Genomic DNA, 25,443 nt, shown 5'->3' with positions numbered 1-25,443 from the left:
AAAAATAATTCAGCCATGTCTGAGACTTAGGGGAGTGCTTCCGTCTTCGAGACCCTGTGCCAACAAGTGGCCTCTGTGTCTCAGGCCCTGACGTCCATACAAGAGGGATACTTTCAACTGAAACGTTGGCTGACTGCAATGGCCAATACCTCTGAGCCCTGCATAACCACCTGTTATGGCTATGGAGCAGCCCATCTCTATTCCAGATCCTGAACCCCGGGTTCCTATGCCGGAAAGCTTTTCAGGGGTTTGCCACAAGTTCCGGGTATTTAGGAATGCCTGTCGGCTATACTTTACTTTACAGCCTAGGACCTTCTATTCAGAGGATACAAAGGTTGGGTTAGTACTAGCCTTACTTACAGAAGAACCTCAGGCATGGGCTCATCAGCTATTGGAAAAGGAGAGTCCTATACTGCACTCACTGTCTTCTTTCTTCGATGCCTTGGCAATGCTCTATGATGACCCACAATGAACCACCATGGCTGAAACCATGTTGACCTCTCTACAACAGGGGAAACGCCCTGTTGAGGACTACGGAATGGAATTCCGCAAGTGGGCTGCAGACACTGCATGGAACGACGCTGCCTTGCGCCATAAGTTTCGCTTGGGCCTGTCCGAGCCCCTCAAAGACAAATTAGCAAGAGTGGGGCTCCCTGATACATTGGAACCTACAATTCAGTTGGCTATCCAGCTTGATCGCAGACTCAGAGAACGTCGTAGGGAATGATCCGGTATGGCCTGTCCTACATGGATGCTCCCACGAGTACCCATGGCTCCACACGTGAGAACCCCTGAAACCCACGCATCAACCCCAATTCAGGGCGCAGAACCGATGCAACTTGGCTTAGTTCGTGCACCCCTCACACCCAAAGAGTGACAACAGCGTCGCCTGAACAATCTATGCCTGTACTGTGGTGGAGCGGGTCACATTCTTCAGGGATGTGCCATTAGGCCAAGTAAGTGGATCGAACCCCCATCTGTTTAGCCATATGTTGTTAAATCCTCGTATTTCACTCTCTGCCTCTCTTTGCAGATAACGGGTAGGATAATCCGAGTAGCAAACATTATTTACACTGGGACTTGCAGCAGGTTTATTGACATCCACTTCTCCAAAAAGTATGGAATTCCACTATGCAAGAAGCCCCAACCGTTTACAGATGGCTCCGCACCAACCTCGGGTCCAATAACCCATGAGACCACCCTCTTATTGGCCACCACCGAAGCAGACCATCAGGAATATTTTCGGCTAGACGTAATTTCTTCCCCCATTTTTCCGGTTATTTTGGGGATTCCGCGGCTTCGACAGCACCAGCCACAGATTGATTGGTACACTGAAGCTGTGTCTTTCGGCTCACCCTATTGCTTACACCACTGTTTCCCACAACGAGCCTATTTGACAGTTCACCCCCTTTCCACAGATGTCAACACTCTTTCTTCCCCTAGGTTTACAGAGACTTCTTGGATGTCTTCGACATTAAGGGGGCTGAATCCCTACCGCCTCACCGGCCGTATGATTGCCCCATTGAGCTTCTTCCTGGTTCTGCAATACCATTTGGGAGGGTCTTCCCACTGTCTGAGCCTGAATAAGAAGTCCTCCGAAAATACATTGATGACAATGGTTCATCCAGTCCTCTTCCTCTCCTGCTAGCGCTTGACTCTTCTTTGTGGAAAACAAGGACCATTATTTAGGACCATGTATCGACTACAGAGGATTGAACAGTATCACAATCAAGAATCAGTACTCGTTGCCTCTAGTCCCTGAGCTTGTTCAGAGGTTCCGCACTGCCATGGTGTTCTCAAAATTGGACCTACGGGGGGCCTACAATTTAATACGGATAAGAGAGGGCAATGAATGGAAAACGGCCTTCCGTACTAGGTTTGACCATTTTGAATATCTGGTCATGCCATTTGGGCTGTGTAACACTCCAGCAACTTTCCAACACTTGGTGAATGATGTCTTTCAGGATTTTCTTAACCTCTTCATGATGGTGTACTTAGATGATATCCTTGTTTTTTCACCTTCCCTCGAGGCACATCACATCCACATGCAAAAAGTCCTTTTTCACCTCCGAGCCCAAAAACTCTACGCCAAGCTTAAAAAAATGTGAGTTTGAGAAAGATACCATACAAATCCTTGGCCTCATTATTTTGACTTCTGGCATATCCATGGACCCCCAGAAGGTAACTGCAGTTCTTTAATGGCCAGTACTCTTGGACCGTAAGAGCGTCCAGAGGTTCGTGGGATTCGCCAATGTTTATAGAAGATTTATCAAAGGCTTCTCGTCAATAATTTTACCTGACATGACTCGCCAAGCAAAACAAACATTTTCTGTGCTCCCCCTCAGCACAGATGGCTTTCGACAAACTCAAGAAACAGTTCACCTCTGCCCCGGTCCTTCGTCATCACGACCCAGCCCTGCCTTATGTGCTGGAGGTCGATGCTTTAGAGATTGCGGTTGGGGCAGTCCTTTCTCAGTGCCACAAATCCACAGCCATGTTGCATCCTGTTGTCTTCTTTTCCAGGAAGTTGTCCCCAGCCAAAGGGAACTATGATGCAGGGGACCAGGAACTCCTTTCTATTAAACTGACCCCTGGAAGAATGGCAATATCTATTGAAAGGAGCCTTGCACCCTATACTTATCTACACTAATCATACAAATTTGGAATACCTCCTTACAGCTAAATGTCTCAGACCTAGACAAGCCAGATGGGCTCTCTTCTTCACCCGATTTCAAATGCATATCGTGTACCGTCCCGGATCCAAGAATTGTAAACCTGATGCTCTATCCCACATATATCCCACATCAGATAACTCGCCAACGACGGACGCAATACTTCCTGCCTATAATTTCCTTCTACTTACGGATGACCTTGTGTCCAGGATTAAACTGGCCTCCTCTTTAGACCAACTGTCCTCAGGAGAACATCTGCAAGAAAAGGACGGACTTTTCTTCCATGACCATGCTGTGTTTGTGCCCCTTCAACTGAGAGTTCCTGTGCTCAAACTCTGCCATGACAACAAGTTAGCAGGACATTTTAGGGGTAACCAAAACCACTGATCTGCTTTTGCGAACCTTTTGGTGGCCTACCCTCAAGGTAGACTACCACGCTCATGTCAATTCCTGTGAGAATTACCTGCCGGTATGCAATCATAGAAAAACGGAAAATAATAAATCATGGTGTCTCCTATGCCCCCTGCCTGTTCCCTCCAAATCCTGGGAACAGATCGCATGGATTACACAGTGGAGTTACCACCCTCTGATGGGTTTACATCCATATTTGTTGTTGTGGACTGCCTTACAAAAATGGCTAATTTTATTCCTATGATTTGCAACCCTTCAGCCTCAGAAACAGCTCAGGCTTTTATCAAGGAAATCATACGCCTCCATGGGGTCCCCAGCAATATTGTATCGGATCGTGGTATCCAATTGACCTCTAAATTCTGGAAGGAGCTCTGTCTTGCTTTAGACAACGAGAACCACCACTCTTCAACCTACCACCCTCAGACCAATAAACAAACGGAATGCACAAACCAAACGCTTGAACAGTATATTCTCTACCTTTGTCCAAGACAATACTACTTCCTACTTCCTTGCACAGAATTTGTATACAACAACGCAATACATTCTACCACTAAGCAATCACTGTTCTACGCCAACCTGGGGTACCACCCTTTTTTCCCCCTGTCATACCTGCTTTCACTTCGGTCCCGGCTGTCTGGAACAGAGTGGAGTTTCTACACAACAACTTAGAGCTCCTAAAGGATACCATGGCCAAGGCGCAGCTGGATCACAAGACCATCTATCATCGAAGGCAGCGGGGGGGGGGGGGGGGGCCCGGGACCTCCAACTGGGAGACAAGGTTTGGCTGTCTACCAGGTAATTGAAGTTGGTCTGTCCCTCCAAGAAATTGGGCCCTAAGTTAATTGGGCCCTTACCCTGTCCTGATTCAACCCTGTTGTCTACAAACTCAAACTGCCCTCAACTTACCAGATCCACCCTGTCTTCTATGCCTCCCACCTGAAGCCCGTGGCCCGAACCCCTTTGGGGAACGTGGGGCCCATCCTCCGGCTCAGTCAATGATTAAAGGGATTGAGGAGTACAAGGTGGAGGCCATCCTGGACTGCCTTAGAAGGGGCCGCGGATGCCAATTTCTGGTACAGTGGAGGGGTTACGCCCCTGAAGAGAATTTCTGGGAACCCAAATCTCATATCCATGCACCACATCTTCTCTGGTGGTTCTTTCAGCAAGCTTCATCCCGGATGGGCATCCAGAGGCTGCCCCTTTGGGAGGATTCTGTAAGAGTCCAGGGCTTACTACGCATGCACCAATGGTGCATTGCTACAAGAGGAAATCCATGCCAACTGAGCATGTGCCAAAGACGCCTCAGTGTGCCAACCCGCACCTGTGCAGAAGACCTGATAGAAAAAGGCAGGAAAATGCCCAGGAGGCACACAGGAAGTGACCTTAACCTGATCGAAAAAAGGCGGGAAAATGCCCAGGAGGCGCATAAGAAGTGACCTCAAACTTACCTATATAAGCTTAGCCAAGACACTACAAAATTGATGGATTATCTTCAGTCCCCCTTGTTCCTGTGCTAGTGTGTGATCTGTCTGAACTTGTTGTGACCTGGAAACCTATTTGACTACTCTTTGATTGCTGCTTGCCATTGACCTTGGATTTGACCATTCTATTTATTTGCCCCTTTTGTACTAAGCTGCCAGATTGGAACCGAACCCGGCTTGGATCTTGACCATTCTTCTTTGGATTAACCCTTCTGTACTTCGTTGCCAAAGCGGACATGACCTCGACTCGGATCTTGGACTAAGGCTTGCACAGTGCTCTGTACCCCTGGCACCCATGTCACTCCGTGTCCACCAAGTCTCTGTCTTATCTCCAGAGGCTTCAAGGCCCCCGAGGTGGAAGAGAGGCCTCCCCACTACTTAGGTCTCACCTCAGGTACGTGACCCTCATGACAACCTCCTTTTCTGGGATCCCCTGCAGGTGCTGTCACCTCCCCCTCCAAGTGTGCTCTCATAGCAAGCCATGTGCAGAGTTATTGTCACACTCTGGAGTCAGGCTGGCTCAGAGGCTAATAAAAATAGCAGTAAAGAGGCATCCACCATCCAAATGGATATGTACAGATGCAGGTCACCCTGACAGATGACACAAGCTCATCTGATGTGCAGTTTCTAAGTACTAATCCGTGTTCACCAGATTGTGGGGATGGGTTTTGCTGCATGTTAGTATCAGGTCACAGTCCTCAGGATCACCCCACAGAAGATGAGCATGCCAGGGTCTAGTAGCAGATATATCAGGGGTCAAGCAGAAACATAGTCAGTAAACATGCCAAAGGTTGGTAACAAGTGGTCACAGGTTGGGATTAAGTGTAGGCATAGCTGAGAAACAAGCCAAAAGTCGGTAACAAGTGGTAGTGGAGATATGGACGGCGGCAGGAGTGACCAGAGTGGGATATTGGCTAGAGAGAGCACAATAATCTGGCAAACAGGAAGTACAAAGGCAGAGCTTAAGGAAGAAGTTCTTGAGAGGGGCAAGGAGTTCTATGTTTAAGAAAAACAGAGTTCAAGGCAAGATCATTCAGGGAATTGTCCAGCATCCCAGGTGGCTCAGCAGGAAGAGACACTGCCAGACACAGCAGAGCTTGTAGGTTCAGACCTGATTCCTGACAATAATGCAGACTATCCCTTGACTCAAATGCTGGTCTGCCGAAGATCACTGCAAAAAAACACTTATTGTATACGCCTTTATGGTGTCTACCTGGGCAATGTTATCAAGCTTGTCATTTGAAAAGGAGCAGTCTTTTGCCTTATTAAAGAAGGCTAAGCCTCAGAAGGGAAAGTCTTCTACCTTTTGAAGCTAGGAAGAGTTTCATTGGATTTTCACAATTTTCTAGCCAAATTCCAAGTCTTGGACACGGTTCTACTGTCAGCCTTGAACCCCCAAAAACTTCAAGCCTGTGAACAAGTACTCCTTGCAATTAGGGGACACCTAATTTTCTCAAAGTGGGAGGAAGTCTGTTGGCATTTGCAACTACTTGGTCTGTAGGCATCGTGGTCAATTAGATGAAGGCTGTAGTGTTCAGAGGTCTCAAGCTAGAATTTCAAGCTTTGCCTCCACTGTGCTCCATATTGTCAAGACTGTCAACATCCCTCTGCTCCATGCTTCTTTGACACAACTCTTCTTTAAAGTCGGCCATAAAAGGTTTGAATCTCTACTGGTTCAGCAGGGACCAGCCAAGATTTCAACCATCTATGGGCAGGCTGATTGTACCCAAGTTAATTCATCAATCATCTTGGGTACAACTAGCATATTGAATTGTCGGCATGCGATTATTGTCTGCAGCTATAGGTGCATTTGGGCAATCCTTCTCAGGATTGTTTCCCCTTCTGTCATTAGCTCTCAGTCCTTCTCAGCACCCCTCTCTATTGCTTTGGGCTTTGACCTTGAAAGAGATACCCATATCATTCCTATGGATTAAGTAATCCCTGGTGTGACCCACCAATCTCTTCAGGTGTATGGGTTGGTCTGTTTTCCCCTCTCCAAGGAGACTCCACCTGACAGGTTGTCCCCATACATACGGCTTCGGTCTGGCTTCCCAGTACAGATAGTTCCCTCTTTATTGGGGGACCCCGTTTTGGTGCGGTGTCCTGGATTGGACTCCGTTGGACATCACATAGGTACTGCAAGGCCTTTACCTCCAGGAAGGTGTGGTCCTCCCTGCAACATAACAAATAACCTGGTATGTACGATGTATGTCACAATGAGTACTATTTTTGGCTACACTATCCTTTTTAAAGACAGCACATTTGCATTTAGCTATGCTCCACTGGTAGTCTCCACACCAAAGGGAGAGGTTCATATCCCATATCCTCATATTCTATCTATCATCATATCCTATGTCCTCATCTTTTTGTGGCAAGCTGAAACTATTGCTGGAGGGCTCTTTGCATTTTCAGCAAGTGGAACAGACTGGGTCTCTGTTGAAGGTATCTCTTGTTGGGGATGGAGTACATCTAGAGCCTAAGATGTGATCGCCAGGTATTATGTCTTCCTTCTGTGGCTGATCTGCAACATCTTAAAGTGGAGTTCCACCCAAAAGTGGAACTTCCACTTTAAGCACTCCTCGCTCCCTTACATGCCACATTTGGCATGTCATTTATTTGGGGGGGGGGGGAGCAGGGACTTCGTTTGGAATGGGCCTTCCTGTCTCACTTCCTCTTTCCCCCTATGGACCGCCTAGGCGGCGACTCCTCTCCACCTAGGTGGCCCCTCCCTCTAGGCGATCTTCTGTGACATGTGCAATGTGTGCCCGGCCGTGAAGCCCAAAGCTGTAGTGGCCAGCTGCCCAGAGTGTCAATGGAGGCGCCGGCGGAGGGGAGAGGAGCGACGCTCCGGGTGGCCGCATTGCTGAACCGTGGAACAGGTAAGTGTCTGTTTATTATAAGTCAGCAGCTACACTTTTTGTAGCTGCTGACTTTTAATAAACATAAAAAGCCTGGAACTCCGCTTTAAGAAAGATTCCTTAAAAATACCTTATCTTGTTCTGCCCTTGTTCGAGTGCATGTTCTCAGCAAAAAGGAAAAGTTACTTGTTCTTGCTTGAATATGAATGCCTTACTTGACCAGAGTGGGTCTGGGGAACTATAGAACCATGTTCTGTGCTCAAGGTTAGGCAGGTCCTGCAGAGTAGGGACACCTCTTTGCTCGAGTGGATGGCTTTTTCCTAATTTTTTTTTCTTCTGGTGCCCTTTATACCAGTTTGAGGTTTCGGCATACCCTTTCATCCCTGCCTACCCTTATATGGGTGCCTTGAGGGTACCCTATCCCTTTTAGCTAGGATGACTTTGTGGGACTGTACCTTGAGTTGTTAGGGCACTTCACAACCCTAAGGGCTATTGCGTTCTAATGATTCTCTCATTCTTTGGATATCTTGCTTAGCGAGATTGGTTGTATCACAGAGAGATTCTTTCCTGAATACTAAAGGTTGAGAGTGTAGGGCTTGGACCTTGGTCTTTTCTGGCAGACCTGGTTTTGTCTGAGGTTTCCTCTGGGGGCATGTTCATACATATATGTACTTTCATTAGTAAACCAATTTTTGCTTTTACTTACAGTTACTGTTTTTCCACTTCCTGGCTGAGTGAGGCACTGGTGAAGTGGTGATATAACCCTTGCCTTAAAGTTGCATCCTCCTGAAGTTTCTGTCACATGTTCTTGTAGGCAAGCCTAGAGTCTTGGCAGAGTTCTGTGATGCAAAGGGATATGGATCCATCTGTCCATAAACTGGTCACAGTGAGAAGAATGGGAAGGAAATATAAAATAAGGTATGGGAAGAATAAAGGCTTCGGACTCCGGATCGGACTTTTCGACAACAACGGTCCGACGTTTTATTGGACAATCCGACTGTTTGAAAGGTTCATCGGACAATTGTTGTTGGTTTTTCAACGGACAAATGTTCGCTGTGCATGTTCTCGAACTTTTCTACAACAAATGTCAGATGGAGGATAATCCGATTGTGTGTACACAAGTCCATCGGACTAAAAACCAAAGTACAAACACGCATGCTCAGAACCAATGCTAAACATCCGATAACAATAGCAGAAGTTGCCCAAAGGGTGGCGGTAAAGAGCTGAAAAACCACGTGGTTTGGTGAAAGTTGGCCGAAAATGTTCTGCCGTGTGTGTGTATGCATACCAAGTTCATGGGCAACGCCCATTCGGACAAAAATCCATGGAAAAGTCAGATGGAAGTCCAATCGTGTGTATGAGGCTTTAGACTCCTGCAATTATGTAAAAGTATCTGTTTGTAGATTGCCATTACCAAGCATTTGTAAAAGTGACTCTGTGGTAAGATTTTATGCATGATTTTTTTTAGAAGTGTGAAGGTCCTCTCTAAGTTTAGTCCTCCTGATCTTGGTACAGTACAGAGTTTGCATTTGTAAAAGATTAAGACCAGTCTGATGTTGCAAGAATCACTGACCCTCTTAACATAGCTCTCAGCAGGGGTGGACTGACTACTCATGGGGCCCCCGGGCAAGAGGAGATTATGGGGCCCCTGGGCAAGAGGAGATTATGGGGTCACACATTATACGCACATACACAGTATACATACACACACACTGAGCATGGTTCTGAGCATGCGTGTTTGTACTTTGGTTTTTAGTCCGTTTTCAATGCCCTGGCTGAGGGCAGGAGGTTCTCACCCAAGATTTGATGGTACATGGCCGTCGTCCCTTTCATGGGGTAAAGTTATCCTGTTCCCTTTGCATAAAAACACCAACAAACCATAATATTTCTACCTTCATGTTTGACAGTGGGGATGGTGTTCTTGGGGTCATAGGCAGCATTCCTACTCCTCCAAGCACGGTGAGTTGATGCCAAAGAGCTCGATTTTTGTCTCATCTGACCACAACACTTTCACCCAATTCCCCTCTGAATCATTCAGATGTTCATTAGCAAACTTCAGATGGGCCTGTACATGTGCCTTGCGGGCGCTGCTGGATTTCAGTCCTTCACAGCGTAGTGTGTTACCAATTGTTTTGTCCCAGATGGCTTGAGATCATTAACAAGATTCTCCTGTGAAGTTCTGGGCTGTTTCCTTACCATGCTCATGATCATTGAAACTCCACAAGGTGAGATCTTGCATGAAACCAGACCCAGGGAGGATGACAGTTATTTTGTGTTTCTTACATTTACAAATAATCGCACCAATTGTTGTCACCCTCTCACCAAGCTGCTTGACAATGGTCTTGTAACCTATTCCAGACTTGTGTAGGTCTACAATCTTGTCCCTGACATCCGTGGACAGCTCTTTGGTCTTGGATTGGAATCTGATTGATTGCTTCTGTGGACAGGTGTCTTTATACAGTTAACAAGCTGAGATTAGGAGCACTCCCTATAGGAGAGTGCTCCCAATCTCCTGTATAGAAGACACCTGGGAGCCAGAAATCTTCCTGATTGATAGGGGATCAAATATTTCACTCATTAAAATTCAAATCCATTGATAACTTTTCTGAAATGCGTTTTCCTGGATACTTTTGATTTATCTGTCTCTCACTGTTAAAATAAACCTACCATTAAAATTATTGACTGATCATTTCTTTTTCAGTGGGCAAACATACAAAATCAGCAGGGGATCAAATAATTTTCCCTCACTGTATATGGCTTATTTTCTTCTTAACAAAAATAATCTTTGAAGGTTTTTGCATCGGTTATACTTCTACCAACAACAAGCTAAATACTTTTCTCATTTATAAGTGATTGCCCCAAATAGACCCACAACCGTATCCTGTTCTGAAAAGTGAAGGTTTGAACTCTGTATACAAAGCTTAGTTGCAGTTTTGTGACATTAGCGATTTTGTACTGACCTTTTGCTGCATTTGATGCTACCTAAGTAGTGACCAACTTCAGTTAGGGTTGTCCCGATACAACTTTTTTAGGACCGAGTACAAGTACCGATACTTTTTTTTCATGTACTCGCTGATATCGATTACCGATACTTTTTTTTAAAATGCAGCAATGTGTCCCCAAATGCAGCCGTGTGTCTCCCCAAATGCAGCCGTGTGTCTCCCCAAATGCAGCCGTGTTTCTCCCCAAATGCAGCCATGTCCCCCAATGCAGCTTTGTGTAGGTCTCCCCCCCGCCGTCTAATTGATCGGCGCTCGGGGAACATAACAGCTTTCATTTGAATAGCTGTGTGTTCCCCGCTGCGTGTCGTCATATATAGCCCCTCCCCCTTGTCCGGGCACTTTGATAGACAGATCACCCGCCAATCCTGTGATGGGTGATCTGTCTATCAAAGTGCCCAGACAAGGGGGAGGGGCTATATATGACAACGCGTGGCGGGGAACACACAGCTATTCGAATGAAAGTTATGTTCCCTGAGCGCCAATCAACTAGACGGCGGCAGCAGCAGCTCTCCTCTCCTCCAGTGGCATGTTTTACATACCCGAGGACTGCTCTGCTCTCTGCCTTCCTCTCCGACCGCTCTCCGCCCGCTCTCTGCCCCACTCTCAGAGGAAGAAAAAAAAAGTATCGCTGAAGCATCGGGAGTACTGGCGCAAATGCTCAGTATTGGTCCCGATACCAATACTAGTATCGGTATCGGGACAACCCTATATGTTATCCAGTGCAGCTGCTGATGACCATAATACACCAGGTATTTGTAGCTTCATATATAAGCATGGTATCTAGCTCCACACGTTAAAACGGTAGTAAATTTAAAAAAAATTCATTGTGAAATATTTACCTAACAAAGCCCTCCAGCGTAGTGTTGCCACCTTTTCTTCAAGCCAAATCCGAACACTTTAGCAGCCTGGGACACCTTTTGGGTGCCCTAGAGAGTTTCTTTCAGAACGCATGCTCCGGTGAGGTCACCTGCCGCCAGAGTAAATATCTCCTAAACAGTACACGCTTTGGAGATATTAATTTTACCTACAGGTAATCTTTATTATACCCACAGGTAAAAATCATAAAACTGACTTTGCTACTGCTTTACTTGGAAAGAATTTTGTTGCTGCCACAGAGCAGCTTGTGCAACATGGCAGCAATCTGAACAGAATATTGTTGTGGCTTTCTTTGTTACTTGCTTAATTCTGAGCTGACACTCTTGGCAGCTGTGTGATTCTGCAGTCACAGGTAGCTTTGCATAATAAATATTTCAACTTGTTACACTGTGGAAGATTATGTGTAATTTTTTTTTAGAATGAACAGAATGTCACCTGACCTATTTAAGTCATAGTGCTGTCATGGTATGCTGTGAATTGCAGTTCCACAATTAGCAGATACTGTAGCCATAAATTGCTTCCTTTCATGCTGCAATCTATGTTGACTTTGTAAATAGTGAGAACAACTAATTACTGCAGCATAAATCTAATATTAGGGGCAAAACAATAGAATGGTATTGCCTGCAGATTGTAAGGTATAACTACTATATAAAATAGGCTGTATCAAAATTCTGTGCTTCTAATTTCAGCTTGTAAGAATCTTCTTAGTTGCTAAGGGCATGGACTGAGTCACAGAACTCCAAGGAGACGAGCAGCTAGTAGGCCTATTTAATATAGTATGATGAGCGCGACTGTATTATAAAACTAGATATGCGCTTTGTATCATTTATTAAATTTGTTAGCCCATGCAATCATTCCAGTGCCCTAAAGACAGACTGTTAAATGTCAATGTTTATGCAGACCTAACTTTATTCTTCTTAGTGTATATTTCATTAATTAATAGTAGACCATATCTATTAATGTGATTAAATAAAACAGAGTTGGGCACAGTGTGTTCTTGTTACCAGCCAGTGAGAAATACGTAATGAATTTTTATGTAATAACAAGGTGTAAGAAACAGTAATGTGCCGCTATTCCTACTGCAGCTACTCTTGTGATTCCCACACTGTATAGCTAAGATTATGTCTCTGTTATTCACTTTTGCAGCTTCTGTGTTTCCTGCCTGCTCTTCAGACTATGAAAGACCATCAGCACAGTGGTGTGATCCTTCCTGTGCTATCCTCTTCCTGAAAGCTGCCTAAAAACCATCAGGTCACCAGTGCCCAAATAGAGTAAAACATTGGTTTGAGAGTAACTTGGTTTGAGAGTGTCTGGCAAGACAAGTGTAGCGCCTGGGTACTTTATAGTACCGATGCTAGTTAAATTTAGAGGGAGATCAGAGTGTAGTTAAACTCTGATCCAAATTGTTATGTGCAAAACAGGGTCTCTGTCTCAGCTTGGCTATGCTGTGGGCTTATTCTGTTGCGCTGGGGTGTTCTTCCAACCCCGGTGCTGCAGGTGGCAGCAGTGGAGTCAAGGTTTGGGTGCTCTTTCCCAGCAGCCAATCAGGAGGGTTTGGCTTCGCTGTACATGCTGGGGAGGGGTATTTATGGGGCAGACGCCATTAGTTCTGGGTCTTCTTCTTTCAGTGTGGCACCCACCTTTAGGGTGACCACATCACGGCGCCCCGGTGATATGACCAACCTGGCAGGGGCGTGCGTGCTACGCGGTGTTCCTGGTTCCAGGACCATGTTGACCCGGAGCATCTGAACAGCGACGGGGACCCAGTGTGCGACTGGGTTCCCACCTTTGTGGATCCCAAGCTGTATTGCTGTTCGGTGGGGAGTCCGTCTGAGGAGCGCCATTGAGAGGCTGGCGATCCAAAAGGGCCTCGACAAACCACTGGGGATCAAGGTAGCCGGACACTGAAGAATTGATCACCTGTCAGTCGGTACCTGGGCGACAAGTTGAAGGAGATCCTGGCGTAATTCATCTAAGGAGGATTACCTCTGTAACTACAATTCAGAGAGGGCCTGTGGAAGAGGTGTCTCCCTGAAGTTCACCAAGGAGGGTCTGTGGCAGAGACTTTTACTCAAGTTCAAGTTCACCAAGGAGGGTCTGTGGCAGAGACTCTATCCTACAAATGTTCGAGTGATACTCCGGCTGCCAGGTCAGTGAGAGAGGCCTGTCTGGGTACACTAAACCCACTCAGGAAGGAGTGGCGCAGAGAAGTGTTACACTTGGGAGCAGGACTGTTTCCCTATCATCACGCCTGAATCTGCTGTTCTCCTTTCTTCTTTAACTTTACTTTCCTCACCACAAGTTTATTGTTTTTACCCGGCTGGGTAATAAAGAGCACAGCAAAGAGCTCCTATTGTGGACATTCCTTTACTTCTACCATATCCGCATACGCATCATCCACCCCTAGCAATTTGGGGGAGCCATGAGGTAAATGTGCCACCCAAAACAACCAGCAGCTCCTCCGGGGGTAATGCTACACGTAGGGGCTCGTCCAGGATAGGCTGTTACCTCGAAATACCCGAATTCAGAAGTTTAATCTGCCATTAATTCAAGGAATTGTCTTGTGTTATATTGTGCCTGGTGAGGAAAGAGTTAACGTCGCATTGAAGTTGGGCGCACGTGCGGCGAGGCCCTGTGCGCCTACCATGTGTAGGGGGAAAAAAAGAACTCAGGTGGGAGGAGTCACCCACCCCTGCATAAGACGAAGACTGAGTTTGGCGCCAAAGGACAGAGTGATTGCCTACCCACGAGAGAAGGTTGTGCGAACATGTCTGTGCCATCAACGCCATTTGGAAAGCTGCGACCCCCGATGTCTGTGCCGGGGGTCAACGCAATGTCTGCTACTGCTGGAGTTCCCCTGACAGATACCGGAATTTGAATGCGGACCCAGGGGAAGTTCGTCCTATTTTCCAGCGGTAGCGTGGAGGCCCTCGGACTGTCCTGCCCCCGCTGTTCGGAGCTGGCCGTCTGTCTTTTGCCCTTTGCCAGGTGCAAGAAATGCCGGAGTTATTTGTTCCAAGTGGAGCCACCGACTGAACCTCCTCGGGAGTAGAGGGTGGATTGGATTACTGGGACAGTGACCGCGGAGGAGGAGGCCCTTATGGCCGGAACCCTCTTCAACTGCTGTGATCGCTGATCCGGAGACCGTGACTGTCTTGTCTACATTGACTCTGCCATCGGCTGTTACCCCAATTGTGTCACCAGAGGTAAGCGATGTGGATGACGAGTGTGTGCCTGTTGTGGAAGCAGATGCCGTAACTGAGACAGCGCTGACCAATGTCGTCTCTGTTTGGCACGCTATCGCTAAGATGGGCCCCGCCAGGCCTCCCACAGCTGTGGTCAAGGCCTGCCTGTGAGCAAGAATGACAAAGTCGGTACCTTTGCTGGAGAGCGCACGTGCCTGCCTGCTGAGGAGTATGACACATCGGACTTAGACTCGTTATCTGATGATGGGGATAATAAATGGTTCGAGCCGGAGTTTGCCGAGTCGCAGCGGGGTAAAAACTCCCGGGCTGCCAAGCCCCGCAAACACAGGAAACACTTCAGGGATGCCGCAACACCTACGGATGTCCCACAGCTAACATGAGAAGTTGAAGTGCCAAGCACCAGTATTGTTAACCCCATGCCTGCTCTTCTGCCTGTACTGAAGAGAGCTCCTGAAGCTATTGTTTTGTTGGGACTTGGACACCCTCGTACCCTGTTGAAACTGGCCCGCCTGCAACGCATCTTCATGAGAAAGGTAGCCATGGATTACGGGTGGGAATATCCCTATGTGCCTCCAGCTCTTATGTCCATGATTGAACAAATGAGAGAGGACTGGTACAAGGACGCTATTTGGGAGCATTTAAATGTACCAAAGACTGACCGGAATACAGAGTATGCATTCATCTGTGTGGGGCAACGGTTTGAAGGTTGCTTGAGAGACTGGAGCTGGAGCACTACAATTCAGCGAGGGGACATCATCACTCTGCCTGATCCAAGGTTCTACAAGTAGGCCCAATGCCTGCATTGTCACCTTTGTTTGCTGCTTTAAAGAAGTTACAGACGGGAACTATTGCCCCTTTCCAGTTTTGTTTTAATTTCCACCGCATCCACACTTGGTTGTTTGTGCAGAACTTCGGGGAGTTTGATAAGTTAGTGAGAATAGGGTCCTGCCGGCTTCTTCACAGCACAAGAGAAGAAAAAAAAGAAGAAGAAACAGTTTTTTTATTTCTCTTTTTCTACTGATTGTTCTAAATGAGCAATGGACTGCCTTACCCTGGTAGTACCAGCGCACTGACTGTTAGGGGCAGTGTTCTGCAACCTCTACCAGCGCAGAAAGACTGTTGTACATAACCATGTTTTTTTTTTATCCTTGCAGCAGAAAAAAAATATATACTATAAATATGATTATTGGTTTATATACCTCAGCACTTATTGGATGTGTCTCTTTGGGACATTCCTTTACTTCTACCAAATGCAATACGCATCATCCACCCCTAGCAATTGGGGGGAGCCATGAGGTAAATGTGCCACCCAAAACAACCAGCAGCTCCTCCGGGGGTAGTGCTACACAAGCAAAATTTTTCAATAAATTTTGACTTGCTATACAAGCGATGTCTTGATATACAAGTAGCGTCATGTCACAACTGAGTATAAAAGAGAAGAGAGGCGCCTCTAAGTTTAGCAATACAGTTACATTTAATGAAGGTACAACATTTAGCAACTCACATGATTGATGATTAAAACAGGAAAACCTAAGTATGCAGGCATCCGGGGTAAAGCTGTCCACATAGAAAGTCCTACGCACCGCAATCGACATCATCCCTTCCACTCTGCGCTCCCCGAGAAGGTAAAGCCTTGCTTTCAGGTCGCTCTACTGCAGGGTAGTCTTCCTGGTCAGGATTGCAGACTGGGAGGTGTTGCGACTGAGCTCCAACATGGACGCTTGTTCTGAGAGCTCCGCTCGGCCGCCAGAGAGAATCCAGCACCATCCGCGACAACCGGCACCACTTACACCTACCAAAGCCTTCACCGTCTCCCTGAGACCCGCTGCATCGGCGGAGATGACTCGTCAGCGAAAAAACCTGCAGAATCCACAAAAGCTGAAGGACTTCTTCAAAGCCAGGGGCTTCAACAAAATGACGCCGGCGCTCTGGGGAATCGGACAGAGCCGCGATCGGAACTAACGGCCGCTCCGATCCTTCACGGCACCCTTAGGGAGCCCTCCCGAAAAGCGGATCCTCATCTGGGACATCTAGTCCATCAACCAGGAGTCCAGTCAAACAAAAACAAAGAGTTAACTCACCAGACAGGCCTCTGAGGGATCCGGACATGGCGGTAAGAAGGGCTCATAACATTGAGGAGCCAGTGATGCACAACATACCAGACCCAATAGCGGCGTTCCCTACATCTGACAGGCCAGTTTCAGGTTCTTAAAGAGGAGTTCCACCCAAATTTGAACTTCCGCTTATCCCACTCCTCACCCATTTTTTTGGGGGGGAGTGGGGGCTTCAGGAAGAGTGGGACTTCCTGTCCCACTTCCTCCTTCCTGTAGGCGACTAAGCTTAATCGCCTACAGGAAGGGGCTGCTGTAGGCGATCGCCTAGGACACGTCACAGGTCCTAGGCGATCTCCTGGCCAATTACATTGCGCAGCGGCGGGCCACTCGCGCATGCGCAGTGCCGCTCGCACATGCGCAGTGGGTGCCCGGCCGTGAAGCCGAAAGCTGTCACGGCCGGGTGCCCACACTAAGAATGAAGACGCCGGCCAGGGAGGGGGGGAGAGGAGCGGAGCCCTGGCCGGCACGTCGCTGGAGCGCTGGAGCAGGTAAGTGTCTGTTTATTAAAAGCCAGCAGCTACACTTTTTGTAGCTGCTGACTTTTAATAAACATACAAATTGGCTGGATCTCCCCTTTAAGGACATGTTACTAACCCTGAAAGCCTCACTACATGCAGATATAACTGCAGGGATAAACCACTGTCAGAGTGAAGTGCAGGCATTAGGCAGCAGGGTAGATCACGTGGAACACCGCATGAGTAACTTTACCTCACCCTTTTATCTCAGTGGTGGATGCCCATAGCAACCATAGTGAGGAAATTGCCTGGCTGAAAAACAAAATTGCAGACTGACAGCGGTGAGAGCCGGTGGTGCGGAAGATGGCCTATGTGGACTGCTTTACCCCAGATGCCTGCATACTTAGATGTGCCTGTTTCAATCATCAACCATGTGAGTTGCTAAATGTTGTACCTTTGTTTATTGCTACACTTAGAGGCGCTTCTCTTCTTTTATACTCTGTAGCTCCTGCTGGATTTTGCTTCTAATCCCCTTGGGGAGGCTTCCATTTGTGGATGGACATTTTATGGTTACACAACCTGGTCACATTGCTATAATCTTTTTTATATGGACTCTAAACTGAAGGACTTATGAATAAATGGTTGTGGAATGAATCATTTCAGTTTTCATAATATCTTATGGGGAAATTTGCTTTGATATACAAGTGCTTTGGATTACAAGCATGCTTCCGGAACAAATTATGCTTGCAATCCAAGGTTTTACTGTACATGTTAAATTGTAAATTGTGTTCAAAACAAAAGAGCCTGGTCCTCACGGTGGGTAACGTCCCACACTTTGTCTGATTTCTGTGCAAAGAATCATGGTAAGATAATATAAACCTAGATTTCAGGTAATTATATCAGCTTAAAACCTTTGCACACAGTTTGTATTAATATATTCTCCTGTAACAGGCTGTATCTGTGCTGCTGGATCCATAATTGGCTCAGGGGTATAATAGAATGATTTGCACAGCTCTGCCCACTATTCTAAACTGGAGAATAAACCCCATTATTTTAGATGTGTGTTGGAAGAGAGAATGATCTTTTGTTATAAAAAGGCTATGCTGTGCTAAGCAATTACACTGTCACTGTTTTGAAAGATTTAAACATACTGAACTGAGCTCAAGAAATTAAAGGTGAACTCCAGCCAGGAGGCATAAAATATTATTAGCCAAGTGCTTTCTTATTTCTTTCACTATTTTTTTCTCCCTCAAAACTGTCCGGCCTCGTACACACGACCGTTTTCCTCGACAAAATCCATCAAGAAAATTGGTGGCAGAGCTTTTTTTGCCGAGGAAAACGGTCGTGTTTATGTTTTTCGTCAAGAAAACTGTTGTGCATCTCGACGAGAAAAAAAGAGAACACGTTCTCCTTTTTCTCGTCGGAAGCCTCAATTTCCTCGTCGTGTTTCTCGTCGGGCTGGTTTACGATGAGAAACACATTTGTGTGTATGCTTAGAAACGCGCGCATGGTGAGAATAAAGTATGAGACGGGAGCGCACCTTTGGTAAAAGTAGTTTTCGTAATGGAGATTAGACATGTGCATTCGTTTTGGTCCAAATGCATTTTCGTCCGAATTTCAGGTATTTTCGTTATCGTTTTAACAAACGATAACGAAAGCACAGAAAGCTAAAACCGAAAGTCCGACATAAACAAATGCTTTATTTTCGTTTTCGTTGTGGTCGAATGTGCCTAACCTTAACTCTATTAGTCCAATATTTTTCTACATAAAGAGAAAAGATTCGACATAGAGAGAAAAAAATCGACATTATAGAGACATGAAGAAGAGTCGACATAGAGAGAAAAGATTCGACATAGAGAGACATGAAGATTCGACATAGAGAGACATGAAGATTCGACATAGAGAGACATGAAGATTCGACATAGAGAGACATGAAGATTCGACATAGAGAGACATGGAAGATTCGACATAGAGAGACCATGAAGATTCGACATAGAGAGACTATGAAGATTCGACATAGAGAGACCATGAAGATTCGACATAGAGAGACCATGAAGATTCGACATAGAGAGACCATGAAGATTCGACATAGAGAGACCATGAAGATTCTTCTTTTTTTCTTATGGGTAAAAGGTTTTACATAACTAATACAACCTGATCATTGTAAGCATCCCTTTCAGTGGTAGTTTGTCTCAGCTTTCTAACTTTCTAACTGCTACATTTGCAGGAGAGCTTGATCTGTTGAAAAATAACAGACTTTTTGACTAGATCACCAGGTGAAAATAAATCTAAGAAAGCCTAAAAACAAAAACAAATGCAGCCATGACATCTAGGAATCGATAGGCTGCAAAATAAAAAATGTTTGCTTTTGGGTTTAATACCACTTGAATTATGCTCCTTGTGGGTGAGTTCAGTATCCACAGCACCAGGACATGACCTACTAACAGCCATTGATTAGCAGCCATGCCCACCACACCAGTGCATCCCCATGGAATCATGGGAAGTGTATTTCATTTTCCAACTAGGAAAACCACTTGCCTAGATCCCCCCACCAGTGCTTGGCATTACCTGTTTACAGGGAAAGGGAGCTAGGGGAGCCAAAGTAGACAGGATCCTGGAGTTCAGCTCTAAGGCCTGATTCACACCTTTGCATTTTTAATGCTTTTTGCATTTTGCAGATTTGCACTACAGTCTATTTAACATGGTTTCCTATGGAACACGTTCTGTAGTGCAAAATGCAAAAAGCATTAAACATGCATAGGTGTGAATCAGGCCTAAGATGTTCTATGTTATTCTAATATCCTAAAAATAGTGTTAAGCGAACAGTTTGGCTCAAGCATGAGTTTGGGCCAAACATTGGCTGTTCGCCCTGTTCGGCGAACACCCAAATTTGCAGGGTGTTCATCCCATCAAACGCGCTGCACAGTGCAATCTAAGCCCTGACTGGGCAAATCTTTTCCTAATCAGGGTGCAGTAAGAGCTGGTTGGGAAGGAGCGGGGCTGGGAAGCCAGCCACGGCATCTTTAACAACCGATGAGTCATCAGCTGACAATGAGCTTCCCCGCTGTCAGCTGAATTAAAAAAAAAATCGCCAGTATAAAAAAAGTAAAAAATAAAGACTTGGGGGTCCCCCCAATTCATACCAGACTCTTGGACCCCACGCCCTTCTTTTCTTTAGCTGGGTGACTGCGATTGCAACCGCGAGTCAATTTAAATGTAATTTTAAATTTTTTTTTGTCTTTAGACATTTTTGCTGCAGCATGTGCTACACATGTCATAGATGCGCCACTTTACAGGCAGGCTAAGGTGACCCCCAGGCACATTTTTATGGTTTCACCTTAAGCATCAATAAAATCACTTCTCCTTTAAAAACACGTCCCCCTGGGCAGTCCCCAAACTCCCATACCACTTTTATGGCCAACTACTTGCACATAAGCCTTCAAAATGGGCACTTTTGATTTCTCATGTTCGGCTTCCATAGTCTTCAACACCCCCCTGTTTGGGAGTTCTGCTGCAAACCGAACAGGGGGGTGTTTACCCCCTCTATACCTAGAAATTTAAAAACTGCAGGTAAAACAGGTGACTAGTCCTTTCCCCTTTGCTTGACCTTTCTGGACATGGCTTCCAGAGATCAGTTTATCCTTAATAAGTGTAAAGTAATGCTTATTTACTCAGCATGCTGAAATATAGGGCCCCTTTAACTCCTTTTCTCACAACTGTCTACGTTCCTGGATACCCTTAGAGAAGAAAAATTTCTTTGCCCCCTCAGAATTTCAAATATGCCGCAAGTATCTGCAGCCAGGTCAGAGGCTCTCTACTGTCCAAACCAATGTGTGTGCAGCTGGACCACAGCATATTAGGACGCAGCGTCTCCAAAAGATCCAACTACTATTGGATTGCATTGGTTAGTACAGCCGCGCATACCGAAGCTGTCTGACTGGGGCTGCATGAAAAAAAACTGTAGTGTGTACGCGGCTTTAGAGTAGGTAAAATATAGTTTGGCTCAGACCTAAGCCTGCACCATGGATTCTGGCTCATGTTTCAGTAAAATTCAGGGCTGGGTGACCCTGGTCTAGAAAGTTGGATAATCTTCTAGAATTAGTGGGAGGAGGTTAGGGGGAGCTGCCTTATTTTTGGAGCCTCTGCCAATCCTCAGAGGTAGGCTTGCAGGGAGCTATAGACATGGGCCATACCAACGAGGGCAGGTGGGAGGAAGATGGAGATACAGTGTTGAGGAGGCTGTCGGTGGCCCCCAGGGGTACCCCCTAGTCTGGGGGGGGGGGTTGTCCTGCCTTGGGCCAGGGCTCGGATGCTGGAAGGATCCTGCCAAAACACATGGGAGGAAGTCTTTCCTTAAAGTGGTAGTAAAGTCTTGAAAAAAGGTGATGGTGTCTGTGCTGTGTAACAGAGAAAAGGGGGGGGGAGGGGAGGGGAGGGGAGGGGAAAAGGAGATAGATAATGTGACTATAATACACTCTTATATGCATAAAAAAGTGTCTATATAGACTACCAAATATTTCAGATCTCTGCCTGGATCGATAAGTAAAACAAATATCTCAGAAAAACATAAATTACATAAATTACAATAAAGTGCCACACTATACACAAACAAATAAATAATGCATAAATATGTAGACTTAATAAATAAATAAAGCCAAGCAAAGTCAGCATAGAATACGTGCAAAAAAATATTATATATAATAATATAATAAATACATAAATATATATGGAAAGTCTCTGAGTGGTGGTCCCAAAAAGCCAAGTGTTGAGAAATGAGGAGCTTCAGTGTGCAAAGGACACCTCTTGTGACTTCTTAGCAGCTTACCTCACAGCTGTTGCTCTAAAGACCTGATAATTCTCAAGGGATACACATCCAATAATATAATCAGCCAGATGGTAGGAAACCCAAACCAGTGAGTAGCTAATTTAACTCTTACACCAGCTAGACTAGATGCCCAGCAGATATAGAGAGATTCTCTGAGTGGTGAATCCAGGAAACCAACACACGTTTTGGAGGGTAAAAAACTCCACAAGTGCACACACCTCCAGTGATGCCAATCAGCTTACCTCAAAGCTGTTTTAATGACAGCTTATAGCACCTCATGTAACACAGCAGATACTGCGATGAGCTCATATGCGGTCAGGGGAATTACTCTCGGATGATACCATTTAGAAAGAAAAGGGATATATATATTGTAACTCTGTTACCCCAAAGTAGACTCAGATGGTAAAGGTTACACTATATATATCCCTTTTCTTTCTATATGGTATCATCCGAGAGTGATTCCCCTGACCGCCAATAGCGCTGTTGCTCTGTCTCTGACAATCAGGAGGAGTATCCTGGATGGCTGAGGGGGATGGTGGACATCGCTGGAGACAGAAGGGGCTCAGATGGGTAATTAGGGGGTGCTGGGGAGGGGGGCATAGAATGCATTAAGATAAAAAATCTTCTGCCTTTACAACTCCTTTAAAGTGGTTGTAAACCCCTTCAGGGATTAAGGCTTACCTGTAACTACTTGCAATATCTCAGAGACCTACACGGTCTCTGAGATATTTACAATTTCTCCGAGCGCCGCCGCCTTCTGGGCATGCGCCGTCTTGAAAGGGCGCAAGCCGGGTCATGCCGTGAAAAAACGCGCATGCGCGTAGTGACGTAATTGCCGCTCCGGCCAATCACAGCGCCAAAGCGGCGATACCCGGAAGTAACCTCCGGGCAGCTGCAGCCAGGTGGGTTGGCAGTGCCTGAAAAGTTGGTTCTGCGATCAGTGGCCACACAGGAGAAGTTACAAGCTGTCTCGCTACATTTTTGCTTCACAACAAAGGGCTACGAGATCCTGCCTGTAAAGGGCTATTGCTAAAATCTGACTGGGAGCCTGTCAGATTATTCTGCAGTGATTCAGATGGAGCAAGGTAGATGTCCCTGAAGTTGTTGCTGAAGTTTGCTGAAGTCAAGTGGGCATCCCATAACCTCCAATCCTTATCCAAGTATTAATTCTCAAATAAATAACAAAAACAAAGTCACGGACTGTTCTTTGACTCTGGGTGCTTGTGAAGATTCGGTGTGCCTGGCTGTGCAGGAGTGGTGGATCCAAGTTTATCTTCAGTCTCTACAGGGTGTGCTTCATGTATTTTACAGTGGGGCTGCTCTGCACTGAAAGAGTTAAATGTTCCTTTAGGTTTAGGGACCAGAAGAAGCAGTTTTACTTACCCAATCCTCTGCTTCCCTGGCAGGTGGCGCTCCCCTATACTCTTGCGATGGGCTTACGTCTAATGCAGGGATATACAGTAGCCCCTGAATTGGTTGTGGTGACGTCAGAGGGTATCCAACCGCTGGAGCACAGGGTAGAAGTGGCTGCAGGGACTGGTCTTGCAACACAAAGGGTCCTGTGGGAGCGGAGGGGTCAGGTTAGTAAAACTTTTATTTTTTCTAGTCCACTAGGCATAAACTACAGTTAAAGGCGTTGTAAAGGTAAAAAAAAAATCCCTAAATAGCTTCCTTTACCTTAGAGCAGTCCTCCTTCACTTACCTCATCCTTCCATTTTGCTTTTAAATTATTATTTCTTCAATCCTCACTTCCTGTTCTTCTGTCTGTAACTCCATACAGTAATGGGAGGCTTTCTCCCTGGTGTGGAGAAAGCCTCTTGAGGGGGGAGGGGGCGAGCAGGAGTGTCAGGACACTCTCTACTTCTCTACTTTGCAGATAGAGAAAGGAGCTGTGTGTTAGTGGGCGTCCTGACACTCCTGCTCGCCCCCTCAAGAGACTTTCTCCACACCAGGGAGAAAGCCTTGCATTATTGTGTGTAGTTACAGACAGAAGAACAGGAAGTGAGGATTTCTCAGAAGAAATAAGGACATTTAAAAGCAAAATCGAAGGATGAGGCAAGTGAAGGAGGACTGCACTAAGGTAAAGGAAGCTATTTAGGGATTTATTTTTTACCTTTACAACCTCTTTAACCCATTGCTATGCAGGGGCAGCCTCACTGCAAGTGGAGGATTTATTCTCCTGGCAGAGTTCAGACAATGGTAATGGCGTGTTGTGACAGTGACACCTTGTTGTACTACTCCAGAGGGAAGCAAGCAACCCACCACCCCTACAATATTTAATCCTTATACCTGGCAGGATTCCCCCTGCAACAGATACCAAAGTACAAAGGGCCAGGTCAGTACTTGGGTGATTTTGCCAAGACAGTGCAGGACCTGATCCATTTATCTGGAACCCTGCCTACTCAGCAGACACAACTGGCCTATAATGCTTTGGCGGGGGAAGCAAGAAAGGTAAAGTGATACTAAAGTCTCGTTTTTTTCGTTGTTAAAAATAACAAACATGTTATTCTTACCTGCTCTCTGTAATGGTTTTCACGGAGCAGCCCAGACCCCCCTTTTCTCTGGTCCCCCACCGGCGCCCCTGGCCCCTCCCTCCTGTTGAGTGCCCCCACAGCAAGCAGCTTGCTATTGGGTCACCCGAGCCGAGTCACAGCTCCCTTTGTCTATTCAGACACAAAGCCAAGACCCAGGCCCCACCTCCTTTCTCTCCTCATTGGCTGACTGACTTTGATTGTCAACAGAGGGAGCCAATGGCACCACGCTGCTGTCTCAGCCAATGAGGAGGGGAGCCGGGCAGCCGAAACACTGCTGCAACATTGCTGGATCTAAATGGGGCTCAGGTAGGTATTAGGGGGCTGCCGCTCACAGAAGGTATTTTATCTTAATGCATTAACATAAGAAACCTTCTGCCTTTACAACCACTTTAACCACTTAAGGACCCCTTCACGCCGATATACGTCGGCAGACTGGCACGGCTGGGCATAATCATGTACCTGTACGTGTCTCTTTAAGCCCAGCCGTGGGGTCGCGAGCGCCGCCGGTGGACCTGGTCCTAAGCACACCTTCCCTGTTCTTCACTGTGGCAGTGTCATTGATCGTCTGTTCCCTGATATAGGGAAAGACGATCAATGACGTCACACGTCCAGCCCCGCCTCCCCTACAGTTAGAAACACATATGAGGTCACACTTAACACTTAACCCCTACAGTGCCCCCTCCTAAACTGCAATTGCCATTTTCACAGTAAACCGTGCATTTTTATAGCATGAGGGCCCCATGCCACTAGGGGGCCCCATCAGGGTTGCCAGCCTCAGGAAAACCAGGGACAGTATGTAAAAATTTGAGTTTTTTTACATCTGTCCCTGAAATGTCCTTTACCGACATCTTTTGGTCTAAAAATCCCAAGATTATAGCTGCCCTGCCTCTCCAGTACCTTTTTAGTGTGTGTGTGTGTGTGTGTGTGTGTATGTGTATACTGTGTGTGTGTGTGTGTATACTGTGTATGTATACTGTATGTGTGTGTGTATACTGTGTTGCCTCATAAT

This window comes from Rana temporaria, chromosome 7 (assembly GCF_905171775.1).
Source record: "Rana temporaria chromosome 7, aRanTem1.1, whole genome shotgun sequence".
Taxonomy (NCBI): domain Eukaryota; kingdom Metazoa; phylum Chordata; class Amphibia; order Anura; family Ranidae; genus Rana; species Rana temporaria.
The sequence above is the reverse complement of the archived record's forward strand: the minus strand, read 5'-3'. Positions refer to the sequence as shown.